The sequence below is a fragment of the Sinohyriopsis cumingii genome, chromosome 6, assembly GCF_028554795.1.
Source record: "Sinohyriopsis cumingii isolate HCF-2022 chromosome 6, ASM2855479v2, whole genome shotgun sequence".
NCBI lineage: Eukaryota > Metazoa > Mollusca > Bivalvia > Unionida > Unionidae > Sinohyriopsis > Sinohyriopsis cumingii.
The window spans coordinates 75,556,264-75,568,609 of NC_142966.1; positions in this window are offsets into that span (position 1 = coordinate 75,556,264).

Sequence of the window (12,346 nt, forward strand, 5' to 3'; positions counted from 1 at the left end):
TCGCCAAATGGTTCAAAAGAAAATTCCCATTCGTCAAAAGAAGAAGATGTTGGTCCAACGTGGAGGCATTTTACCCCTCTTGTTAGGCCCCTTACTGAAAGGAGTCTTGGGAACCATGTTGGGAGGACTGGTGGGAGCAAGATAAAAAGGCCGTCGGAAGTCCCAAGATCTCAGAATTGACCCCTGACAACCCCATGGAAGGACGAAAACTAGCTTTAGTGCCTTACAAACGATGGATGGAATACCATCGTTGGCAAGAACAACACACCCCGCATTTACCTCCCAATCCCAATTTGAGCGAGATGTCCCAGTTACAACACGAATTGCAGTCCTTGATGGATCGCCAAGATTTGTCCGAAACAGAAAAATCGCAAAAGTACGGTCAAATCTTGCAACGACTGCAACTCTTTCATCAGAAAGCTTTAGACGAAACAGCTCTACCCACTCTGAAAGATTTTAAGACCTTGATGAAAAGTCCACCACCATCGTCCCTACCGCCACCACTACTACCATCCCCAGGGGTCACCAGAGATGCTACCCCACGAAGACCTGAGGAAGAAGAGATGCGAGAAGTGTTTCAAACACCGTCAGCAGCTCCCATTTCGAGTAAGATTGCAGCATCCTTGTTTACCCCGTCCCCCACACCCCAACGAGAAGAAATGAAAGCTTGGGTTAAAAAGATGATGTCCACTCCTCCTTCGACAGAAGTGAAAAAGAAAGAAGGGAAACCAGAAGTGAAAAAAGAAAAGAAGACCAAAGCCATTCCATTGCCACCTCCACCACCACTACCCTCGACTTCTACTCCCGTAGCCCATCGGACACGTAAATCCGTTTCTAAACCACCCTTTTGTCCCACCCAAAGTAGCATCACCGAAGAGTGGGTAACTTATTAACACACAAACACAAAAATGGAAAAAGTCTTAGCCAGCATTTACTACGACCCCTCCCATCCTGCAGGTTACGCAGGAGTTCAAAAATTGTATCGTGCTGCCAAAACTCGACTGAAAAGTCTCCGTTTACCTCAAGTGCAACGATGGTTACAAGAACAAGCTACCTACACTTTACACAAACCCATTCGACGCAAGTTTGCCAGAAGTCGCACCCAAGTGGAAGGCATCGATCATCAATGGCAAGCCGATTTAGCCGATGTCTTTCATTTGGCCAACTACAATCGTGGCTACAAATATTTGTTTTGTGTCATCGACGTCTTTTCCAAATTTGCCTGGGTCGTGCCCTTGACTTCCAAATCGAGCAGCGAGTTAGTGCGAGCCCTACAACGGGTGTTGAAACAAAGCGGTCGTCACCCTCTTCGATGGCAAACGGACAAAGGCACCGAATTTCTGAACCAAGCTTTCCAAAAAGAATTAAAGAAACGTGACATTCATTTTTTTACCACCGAGAATCCCGAAACCAAAGCCAGCATCGTGGAACGTTTTCAACGCACTTTGAAAGAACGCATGTGGAAATATTTTACGCATCACCACACTCTGAAGTACATCGACATCTTACCGCACCTGGTGCAAGCGTACAACCAATTTTACCATCGAAGCATCGGACGTGCCCCGCAAGAAGTGACTCCCGACAACGAAGTGCTGGTGTTTCAACGCCTGTTTGGTACGTCCCCGACGAGGTCTGTCCCCAAGAAAAGTAGAGAGTTGGCCGTAGGAGATTGGGTGCGCATTGGCAAAACCAAACACACTTTCGACAAAGGTTACTTACCTAACTGGACGACCGAATTGTTTCGTGTCACTGGATTAGTGCATGGCCGTAATCCTGCCGTCTATAAATTGGAAGACATGAACGGAGAAGTGCTCAAAGGAACGTTTTATTTGCCCGAGTTACAACGTGTCACCAAAAAAGAAGACGACGTGTACGACATCGAAAGCATTCTCGAACGCAGAACCCGTAAAGTGGGCAAACGACGTGTCAAAGAAGTTAAAGTACGTTGGAAAGGATATCCACCCAGTTTTGATTCTTGGATCGACGCTTCGCAAGTCATCGACTATAAAAAGAAGTGACCATCATGCCCTTTCACACAGACGCAGCTACGTCGACCACTCCTTCACCTAGTTCTTCTGTGCAAGATTTACAAAAACAACCCTTGTGGGTGTGGTGCGGAGAACGTGTGCCTAAAACGCAAATCGTCTTTTTCTGTCAAATCTTCGTGGTGTATTGTGTCATCGGGGCAGCCATTGCCAATTTGAGTTTGCAGCAAGGAGACAAATAATTATGGACCATTTTATTGAGCAGTTGCATCGGTTACCTGCTTCCCAATCACTCCCTGAAATTCTCCTCGAACGGGAACCACGGAAACCTTGTATCCAGTGCCAGTGCCAGTCACCACTCCAACAACAACCAGAACCCCATTTTGAGCGGAGACACGCCTCTGACGTCCAGTGACCCCTCGGAGAGCCACATAACTCTGGAATTATGAGTCACCAAAACCAATTTTACTTAACCTTACCCAGTGACAGTTCCATGGAGGTGTTTCCGAACAACATGTTGTGCTGTTACACGGCCAAATTACCTCAGGCCATCCAGTTAGATCACTAAGCCCATTGGGAAGTGGCTTTAGTGGAAATGATTCACCCTACACAAATCCAAAACATCACCGAAAAGCAAAACACTTTTGAGGTCGAAATCCTGAACCAACAATTGCAAGAAACCATGAATGAAATCGGGTTTTCAGGCGACGTAAAACCAGCCAACTATCCACTCTTCAGTATCTACACCTTGAAAATTGCGTCAGGGTTTTATTTTAGTGGCCATTATTTGGTGGACACCATTGCTTCAAGGTTCGAGTTAGCCTTTGGCAAAGCCCTGAAAAGAATAAAAAAAAGTGTCACCCTGGAGTACCATAAAGTGGCTCGTCGCTTACTGATGAAATTTCAGGATACCCAAACGTTGTCCATCAGTTTTAATCGTGACTTGTTTGATATTTTAGGTGGAGACATAAAAATGGCTGCAAATTTTAAACCGAAGATCAACAGCAATATGGAATTTTACAAGTTTTTTCGATTCCCTGTAGAACTGAACCAATGACTGAATTTGATGTTTGTGTACTCCGATGTGGTGGAATATAACGTGGTGGGACACACCTCCGTACCGTTACTGCGTGTCATTCCTTTCAAAGTGGATAGTACCAGGTCCAGTGACGAGGAAGGTGGAAACACTTACCACGTTCACCGCGAATTTGTACATCCTCACTATTTGCCTGTCAGTAAGTCGTATTTGGACACGGTCAACATTGCTATAAAAGGAGATGTGGGACAAAATATTTCATTCACCAAAGGAAAAGTCACGGTGAAACTCCATTTTCGAAAACGGTTCTCTCACGACTCGTAAGTCATGTATCCAGTGTACCGAGGGGTTGCTCGACAGCGAGGACACGGTTTAGGAGATATGCTGAAATAGGCCTTTCGTTGGGTGGCCCCGGTGTTGAAACCGATGGTGACACGCGGATTGTACGCCTTGAAAGATGCGGCACTGACGCAAGGCAAAGAATTTCTCCAAAATGTCATCATCGACAAACAAAACCCTAAAGAAGCTTTCATGAGGGCAGGCAAAAATGTCTTGCTGCAAACGGGCAAAGACCTTTTGGGCCGACGAGAAACACCTATAAATGCCCTGCACGCTACCGAGTCAGGCATTCAGCAAGGACAAGGCAGAAAGAGACGACGAAGAAAACACCCTTTCACCAGACTTCACACTTCTAAAGCTAGAAAGGCCAAGAAAAGAAGAACCGTTCGAGACTTGGACGTTTTCGATTATTGAGAAAGAGACAAAAATGATGCACCGAGAGTCTTGCGCCTGTTCCAAGTCGGAACTGGATCTGTTTGCCATGCCCCCCACCATGATGACCATGCAAGAATCCCAATGGGTGGAATTTCATCCCGTCTCCTCTTTGACCGATTCCGCTCCCATCGAGTTTGAAATCAAGGGACAGCCCGAAGATTACATCGATCTGAATAGCAGTTGCTTGTACCTGAAAGTCAAAGTTCTAGATAAGACAGAGGTGATATAGACACTGAAGCAGTAGCACCCGTCAACAATTTCATGCATTCCTTGTTTAGTGGAGTGGACTTGTACTTCAATAACAAACTAGTCAGTAGCAGCATGGATATTTACCCTTATCGCGCCTACCTGGAAAATCTCTTGACGTACGGAATAGACGCCAAGAACACTCATTTCAATGCCTGTGTGGTATGGGAAGCTGACGAAGCTAACGAGTTTGGAACATTCGAAACTGATACAAAGGATAAAACTAAATCAACAAATGAGGGATTTCTAGAACGAAGAAACAGAATCATGGGAGTCGACACAAGTTTAGAACTGATGGATCGTTTGCATTTGGACATGTGGTTGCAAGAAAAGTATTTGCTGAACGGGGTGGATGTCCGCCTGAGACTGAATCGTAGCAGTACCGCTTTCCATTTAATGGCTGGTGCTGACGATTACAAAACCAAAATCCAAGAAGCTAGACTCTACGTACGACGCGTGGAAGTGTTACCTAAAGTGGGAAACGACATCAGTCAGACGTTGAGCAGAACGACCGCCAAGTATCCGATCCGACGCGTGGAAGTAAAAACTTTCACTATTCCCAAGGGGCAACGATCTATGATCGAAGATCATCTGTTCCAAGGACAACTACCTAAACGTTTAATCGTTGGTATGGTCGAGAATGAAGCCTTCAACGGAGCTATCGCTAAAAATCCTTTCTACTTTCGACACTTTGGCGTGTCCAAGATCGAAGTCAGTCGCGATGGCAAGACCTTGTGTACCCGACCTTTCGAACCCAACTTTGAGAAGAAGAATTAGTTGAGATCGTACTTGTCCTTGTACGAAGCCACCGGTCAGTTAGGAACCAACACCAGTCACGGTATTACGTACGAGGATTATGCAGGAGGTTATGCTTTGTGGGCTTTTGATTTCACTCCAGACCAAGGCAGCGACGAGGGACATTTCCACCCTATAAAATCCGGCCAGATTCGTGTGGAAATTCAGTTTAAAGACCAAGACCCTGATGTAACGTTGAACGTCATCCTGTATGCAGAATTCGATAATACCATAGAAATTAACAGTTTGAGAGAAGTCATTCTAGACTATTAGAAGTCATGGAAGACTGTTATCCCTCTTTACCTAGTGGAGAAACGTTGGAGATGGAATGTGAGGAGACCGTGGAAGGAGAATCCCAAGACAAAGACGAAGAAGTTGTCATGATGAAGTCGAGATGGCCAGAACAAGAAGCCCATTTAGTCTCCTGTTTTGCCAAACACTTGGTCGAAAAAATGACGGAATTGATCAAGAAAGATTGCTATGGATGTCAAAACGATCATCCCAGTCAAATTCAACACGATAAATGCCTGATGCTGAGTCAAGAAGAAAAATTGGACGAGTATCTGGACGAAGCTTGGAGTCTCATCTCGGACGAAGTCGTGTTGCACCAGTGGTATAAAGACTTGCGTGAACATTCTAGTCCACCATTAACCACTCAAGAGATCCATCGTATCGAAGCTCTCCTGAATCAAAGTGAGGAGACGAAACGAAGAAACGGTTATTTGTCAGACATTTTCAAGCAAAAATTCAGGATCGAATTGATGACTTATTATTACCTGTGAAGAAGAAAAAAACCACACAAAACAGGGATACCTGGGAAGTTTATTACCTTTTGAACCACAGTTCGTATACGGCTTCTTGGAATCCTGTCGTCTGTGCTAAAGATGAACTCCCTCATCGCAAACCTCAAGACCATCTAGCTTATGTGATCAACAGGGACGACAGTCATCTCCCAGGAACCCACTGGGTAGCCGTTTACTTTCCTCAAGAAGGATGTGTGGAATATTTCGATTCGTACGGATTGCCTCCTTTGGAAGACGATATCATCGATTTTATGAGAAGAAATGCTCAGACCACCCGATTCAATAATGTGAAATTACAAGGCACAGATTCCTTGGTGTGTGGACAATATTGTGTGTATTTTCTGCATCATCGCAGCTTGGGCTATTCCTTAGAATATTTAGTGACTCATTTTGATCCTCGTTCTTCTTCTAGAAACGATGTGAAAGTAGATCGATGGTTTTGTGACCATTATGCTTATCTTTTGTCTCAAGCTAGGAAACGTAGTGTCCATCAATGGCCTAATGATTTCCAACAGTGGAAATCACAATTTCATTCACAACGTTGTCAGCCCTGTTTAAAGTAGAGTATGAATTGAAAAAAAATGTTTGAGATTTGAAAAAAAAATGTTTGATGTTATATTGTTGGATTATTGTTAAAAAATGTTAGAGTTTTTTGTTAGTGTTAAGTGATTTTGAATAAAAAATGTTGTGTTTTGAAACAAAAATTGCCTTTGTCTTTTGTTTGGCTATAAGAATGTTGATTCATGCTCTTTGACTTCTCTCTATCCCTCTCATGGCACTCATTGATCGTTCAGGCTCGAAAACCGTAGAGGGATGTTTTCCTTCACGTCCGCGCTTTGACTTTAAGAACCGGGGTAGTTTCCAGTCAAACCATCCATTGTCGACTCATCCTCCTACGAAGATGTGCTCCAAACTAGCTAAGCTAAACGAAGCCTACGTGAATTTGCATAGGGTCAGACACAGTCTGATGCCGAAGCCAGAAGAGATAGAGAATGTGAGAATACTAAAAGTCACTGAAGACATGATAGAAGAGCTCTTCAGAGAAGAAGTGAACAGGGAGAAAGAAGAATGGACAGAGAAGTACAGACTTGAAAGACAGCAGCAACAGCAACAACAACAACAGCAGCAGCAGCAGCAGCAACCTGAACCTGGCAGAAGCTTTGTCGATTGTCGTATCGACACCAAAGAGTTCTTCTTCTCTTTCCGAAGAAGCAGACCTATCGTCAGAAAGTCTATCCTCATTCTTAGAAACTAAAAGATTGCCATAGCAAAAAAAAAACAAAAAAAACCCAGCCCTTTTCAGCGCTACCCAAACCTTTAGAAAAGAAATAACAATCCATTTCCCAATGTGTGTATGTAGAGTAGTGTGAATATAAACACTAGCTCTTTTTTATAGTGTGAGGGTATGTGTTTGTGTATAGGATTGTGTGTTTATAAGTGCTCACGTACGTTGGTGTGGATAGTAGATTAAGATCATGTTTTTTTGCTGTTTGACGTGTGGGGAGGGTAGATTTGGGGTTTGATTGAATTGCTTTTGCGTATGTGAATAGCATATTGAAGTGATTAATGAAAATTTTTAAATTAGTAATGGATAGTAAAAAAGTGAGTGAGTGTTTCTTTTAGGTCCACGCGTTTGTTTGGTCATGATCTAGGTAATATAAATTTTGTTTTAGGGGGATGTTTTCCATCACGTCCACGCTTTTACTATAAATTGAAAATCACTGGGCAGTCTAGCTACCCTGTTCATTCGTTGACAAGACAATGAATACCAGAACTGTGAAACTGCTAGAACTCCAGATGCACCTGGAATATGCCAGGCGCATACTAAATGAACTGGTCGCGGAGGCCATAGTAGAAGAGGCAAGGATAAAGAAAGAAGAGGAGGAGAGAAGACAAAAGGAAGAGGAGGAAAAGAAAATAGGAGAGAGGATGGCTTACAAGACACCAGAGGCAGAGGATTGGGGTGATGAAGCTGATCATCCTCCCTCTGCGCTCCCAGTCAAGCGAGTCAACTGGAAAGATTGGAGTAGAAGATGTGTGTGTGGTGCCAGGCCAGGAAGGTGCCAGCATTAACCAGGTGTCCTGGAGTTCAAAAACAAACAGCCCTTTTCAGGGCTACCCAAACCTTTAGAAAAGAAATAGTAATCAATTTGCCAATGTGTTTGTATGTAGAGTAGTGTGAATATAAACACTGACTCTTTTTATTTGTGTGAGTGTGTGTTTTTTATGTGTGTGTTTGTAAGAGCTCAAGTAAGTTTGTGTGGTTAGTAGATTATTGGGTTTAATAATAATGCTTTGCGTGTGTGGATAGTAGATTTGGGGTTTGTTAATTGCTGCTTCAGTTATGTGGATAGTATATTATATGAAATGAGAAAAGTAGGGGGATGTTTTCCTTCACGTCCGCGCGTTTTAAGTGATAATCTAGGTAATATCAATTTTGTTTTAGGGGGATGTTTTCCATCACGTCCGCGCTTTCACTATAAGAACCCACAAAGTTAGTCGTTCGCACCATTCTAAGGAATAACTGAGACAAAATGACTCAAGTATCAGTTTTATTTAATCTATTGAGAGACATCTATTTTTGGATAATGGATGTAGAATATGTTGTAGGAAGAATAGAAGAGGAATGGAGGCATGGAAATATGAAAGACTTGGTAACCAGTCAAGTTCAAGGCCTAAAGACAGCAAGAGATATCATAGCAGGGATGATAGAAGAAGAAGTCAATAAGTCAAGAGGCTTCATTAACCCACCTTACTTCAGAGTGGGAAGTTTGAAGGAAGCACTGGATCATGTCATCCAAGTCCGGTGCTTCCTAGAAAAGATATTGTACTGGACAGAGTGGAGGAATGTAAAATGGGGGTTGGACAAGATGAAGAAAGGGGAAGATCTGATGAGAAAAGTAATGGAGGAAGAAGTAGAGAAGATTAAAGAGAGATGGAGGGAAGAAAGAAAAGATGAGGAAAACAAAAAGAAAAAGGAAGAGTTTGAGAGGCTTAACAACAATTGGATGAAGATACAGACGACGTTTAGAGAGTTGGGCCATCCTGACTGGTTACCGGAGTCAGATATAAAGAAGAAGAAGAAAGGATTATTAGAAAAGATAAGGGGATGGATGAAGAAGTTTAGGAAACAAAAGAAGAAGAAGAAACCCAAAGGCCCTTTTCAGGGCCACTCATAGGTCTCGAAAAGATATTGACTTTCCATTGCCAACCCTCTTTATTTTTATTTTTTTAATTTTTTTAAAAAAAATCCCATGTTTCAATTGCCTTTGTCCCTAGAATGGATATTATTATTATTTTTTCTTTCTCCCATTGTTCAATTGCCTTTGTCCCTAGAATGGATATTTTTTCCATTGTTTTAAAAGGCATTGTCCCTAGAATGGATATTACCTTTCTCCCATGTTAAATTCCCTTGTCCCCAGAGTGGATGTCTTTTTTAATGGATATTGCTTCCCATGTTAAATTTACGTAGTCCCCAGAGTGGATATCATCTTTTTAACATGGAACTCCCCTAGTCCCTAGACCGTCCCACCTTACTACTTACATCATTCAAAATGCATCTATTACGACTGGATAATTCTTACTCCTGTTCTGTTCCAGCAGAGTTTCTCTCTTACATGCTATAGAGTACCTGACTTTGACCTTGTCAAATTCACAATATAGGACTTAACGGTACTAACGATATGAAAAAATGGGAAGCAGTCTGGAGATGAGTGAAGATATAAAAATAAAAAAAAAACATATGGGTTTGGTTGGCCAGCATTGGTTGATAATGAAAGTCAAAATTTAGTAAAAAATAATCTTTTGAGAACTTATCCTAGTTGTAAATTAATAAAATAAAGACATTGTTTTATGGACGGAATTTCAGTCCTTTAACAGGCTTGAGTTTCGAACACTCATTACTGAAGTGACCACCTGACTCTTTGGTGCGGAATTGACACCACATGTTTCAAACACACTTAGATCCAAAAAATGCCGCGGCTCAAATGGTTTTCTTTACACAGAAGCTGTCATAAATGATCTACTGATAAATATTGGTTTGATCATGAGCACTCCGAAATTTGAAGTTATTGAATTTTTAATACCATGGTGTTTGCATATGTTTACTATCGGAGCGGAATTTGTACATTAAGTCGTATAACATTGTTCTCTATGCACATAATGAAGTAGGAATGACATTATATTTATTCTATCAAACGTTAGCATTAACGTTTATGGAAAAACAGTTGGTACCGTGATATCATCTAGCATTGTGTTCTTCTATCCGTATCAGTTTCATTTTTGATTCAAATACCGTAGGCCTTAGCTCATCAATCTCCGTACTTCGATGTCATTTTCCTACAGTTTAAATGGTACATAGGAAAATGCTTAAATAACAATTACAAAATCAACTTCTGCAATGGTAAAAAAATTATGTTAAAAAGAAAATTTTCGTGGGGGAGATATTCTCTCAATGTCATCAGATAAGAATCAAATACGATACTACGACGTATCTCAAGCTAAGTCAACGCCATTGTTCCTGATGTACCTAATCCGTACATATCAGGAAGGAAATTTATACAGTGTTTTCATTGTGAATACAATTTCATTTCAGCTGTGGTCGGTACAAGGAAGTTATTTAAAACAATGCACCCGAGAGTCTAGCGAGATATAACTGATATGAGAATCGAGACTATATTAAGATCGACCAAACAAAATGTAGGAAGTGAGCTCTTCGTTTCATAGGGGTCGATTACTAGAGAGATACTAATGTGTGTGTGTGTGTGTGTGATACACAAATATTCAATATGTCATTTTGTGTTTGTGGGAAAACTTATCGGTAAATAAATTAATCTATTTGCACACGCAAGCTATTGTATAATATTGACTTCAAAACGACCATGTACACATGCATACAAAAATGACCGACACAAGTCAAAGAAATAAAAGACGGAAAAATGGAGAAAAAAATCAAGCTATTTCTCAAACTATTTCCTCTATTCTGTAATCGATTCAAAAGCGCAGATGATCTTGTGTTGAACAATTTTCATACGATACCTCCTACTGTAAATCTTTTGTTGTAGTGTAGTGTGTTGAACAGAGCGTTCATTTGGCAAATTCTGTAATAAAAGAAAAGAACAAAGGTTTTAAATGTAATAATCCTTGTATCAGACCACTTTGTCACGATATTGCTTGTGAAACGGTCTATTTGTCTCATTTCTCATCCTAAAAATGGGGACCCCGAGTGGCCGAGTGGTCTAAAGCGCTCTTCGTTACGGATCACTGCCATCTCACCTTTGTCTACGTGGGTTCGAGTCTCGGATTCGGCCAATGTGGGTATGTGAGAAAGCTTGCCAGTAGCTTCTCGAGGGTCAGTGGTTCTTTCAGGGGATTTCCCGGGTTCTTCCTCCACCATTAATACTGACCGTCATGTATAGCCTATCGCGTGCTGAAAAATGGCGTTAAACCCTACAACAACAACAACAACAACAACATGTATAGCCTATCGTGTGCTGAAAAATGGCGTTAAACCCTACAACAACATCCTAAAAATTTGTAGCCTAGAGACAAAACCGAAATCGTCAACAATTGATGTACAGTTCAATCAGGCTGAACATCAATGGCTGCATAGAAGCATATCGAATGAAAATATAAACGTTGTCATCACCTTCGTTGTAATATTATTACTACTACTACTACTAATAATAATAGTGATAATATAGCCGACGTCATTGTCATAATAGTTTTATTCGTTCTTATCACCATCATTTTCATCGTCAAGGAAGCTGATTTCGCAAGTATAATCCACTTTCTCATTCTCCTTCTCTTCTTCCTCCTTCTCGTCAGTACTTTGGCATGAAAATAACAAGTTTGAAGATACTGCATACATGTCCTTAAACAAATCTAATATTCCTCTTAGTTAGACCTCTGTGTCAAAATATTGGCGTAGAAGTTCGTGTAAAATAACGTTTACTTTCGTCAGATGAAATATGATGTTGAATCGTTTGTATATTAGTTGGTGAAATTTTATCGGTGACTTTGAAATTTTATCGAGAAGCCACTGTCGTCTTTTGGCTGAAATAAAGAGGTATTTTGTCTTGGAACTGGTTTTGGGAAGTCAATGACTTTCATTTTCATACCGTTTGATTTGAATGAGGTAGGTAAATTAGTCTCAGATGGATGCTCATTATACTTTGCGAAAAATAAGTACATAAATTATGTTGACAATTTTAATTGCATTCTTGATAAAACATATAAATAAGGATATATAGTTTGATACACTTGTGGACACAGACCGACCGACCGACAAACAGACACATACATACACACATGCATACATCATACATACATGCATACGCACCTACCTACCTACCTAGACACACACACATACATACATACATACATAAACACACACACACACACATACATACATACATACATACATACATACATACATACATACATACATACATACATGCATTCATGTATGCATGCATGCATGCATGCATACATACATACATACATACATACATAAAATGAAGTACACAAATTTAAGCAATTATTTCGAATAATAAAAGCCATGAAACAAAACCCAACAGGAACTAGTCATAATATGTACATTTTGTAAAACGACGAATGTGAAGAAACTGTAAATATTTTATAACTTGAAAGCTAATCTTAATATTTTAAACTCCTATTTTTGAGATGTTGTGCAATTCCGATTTCTT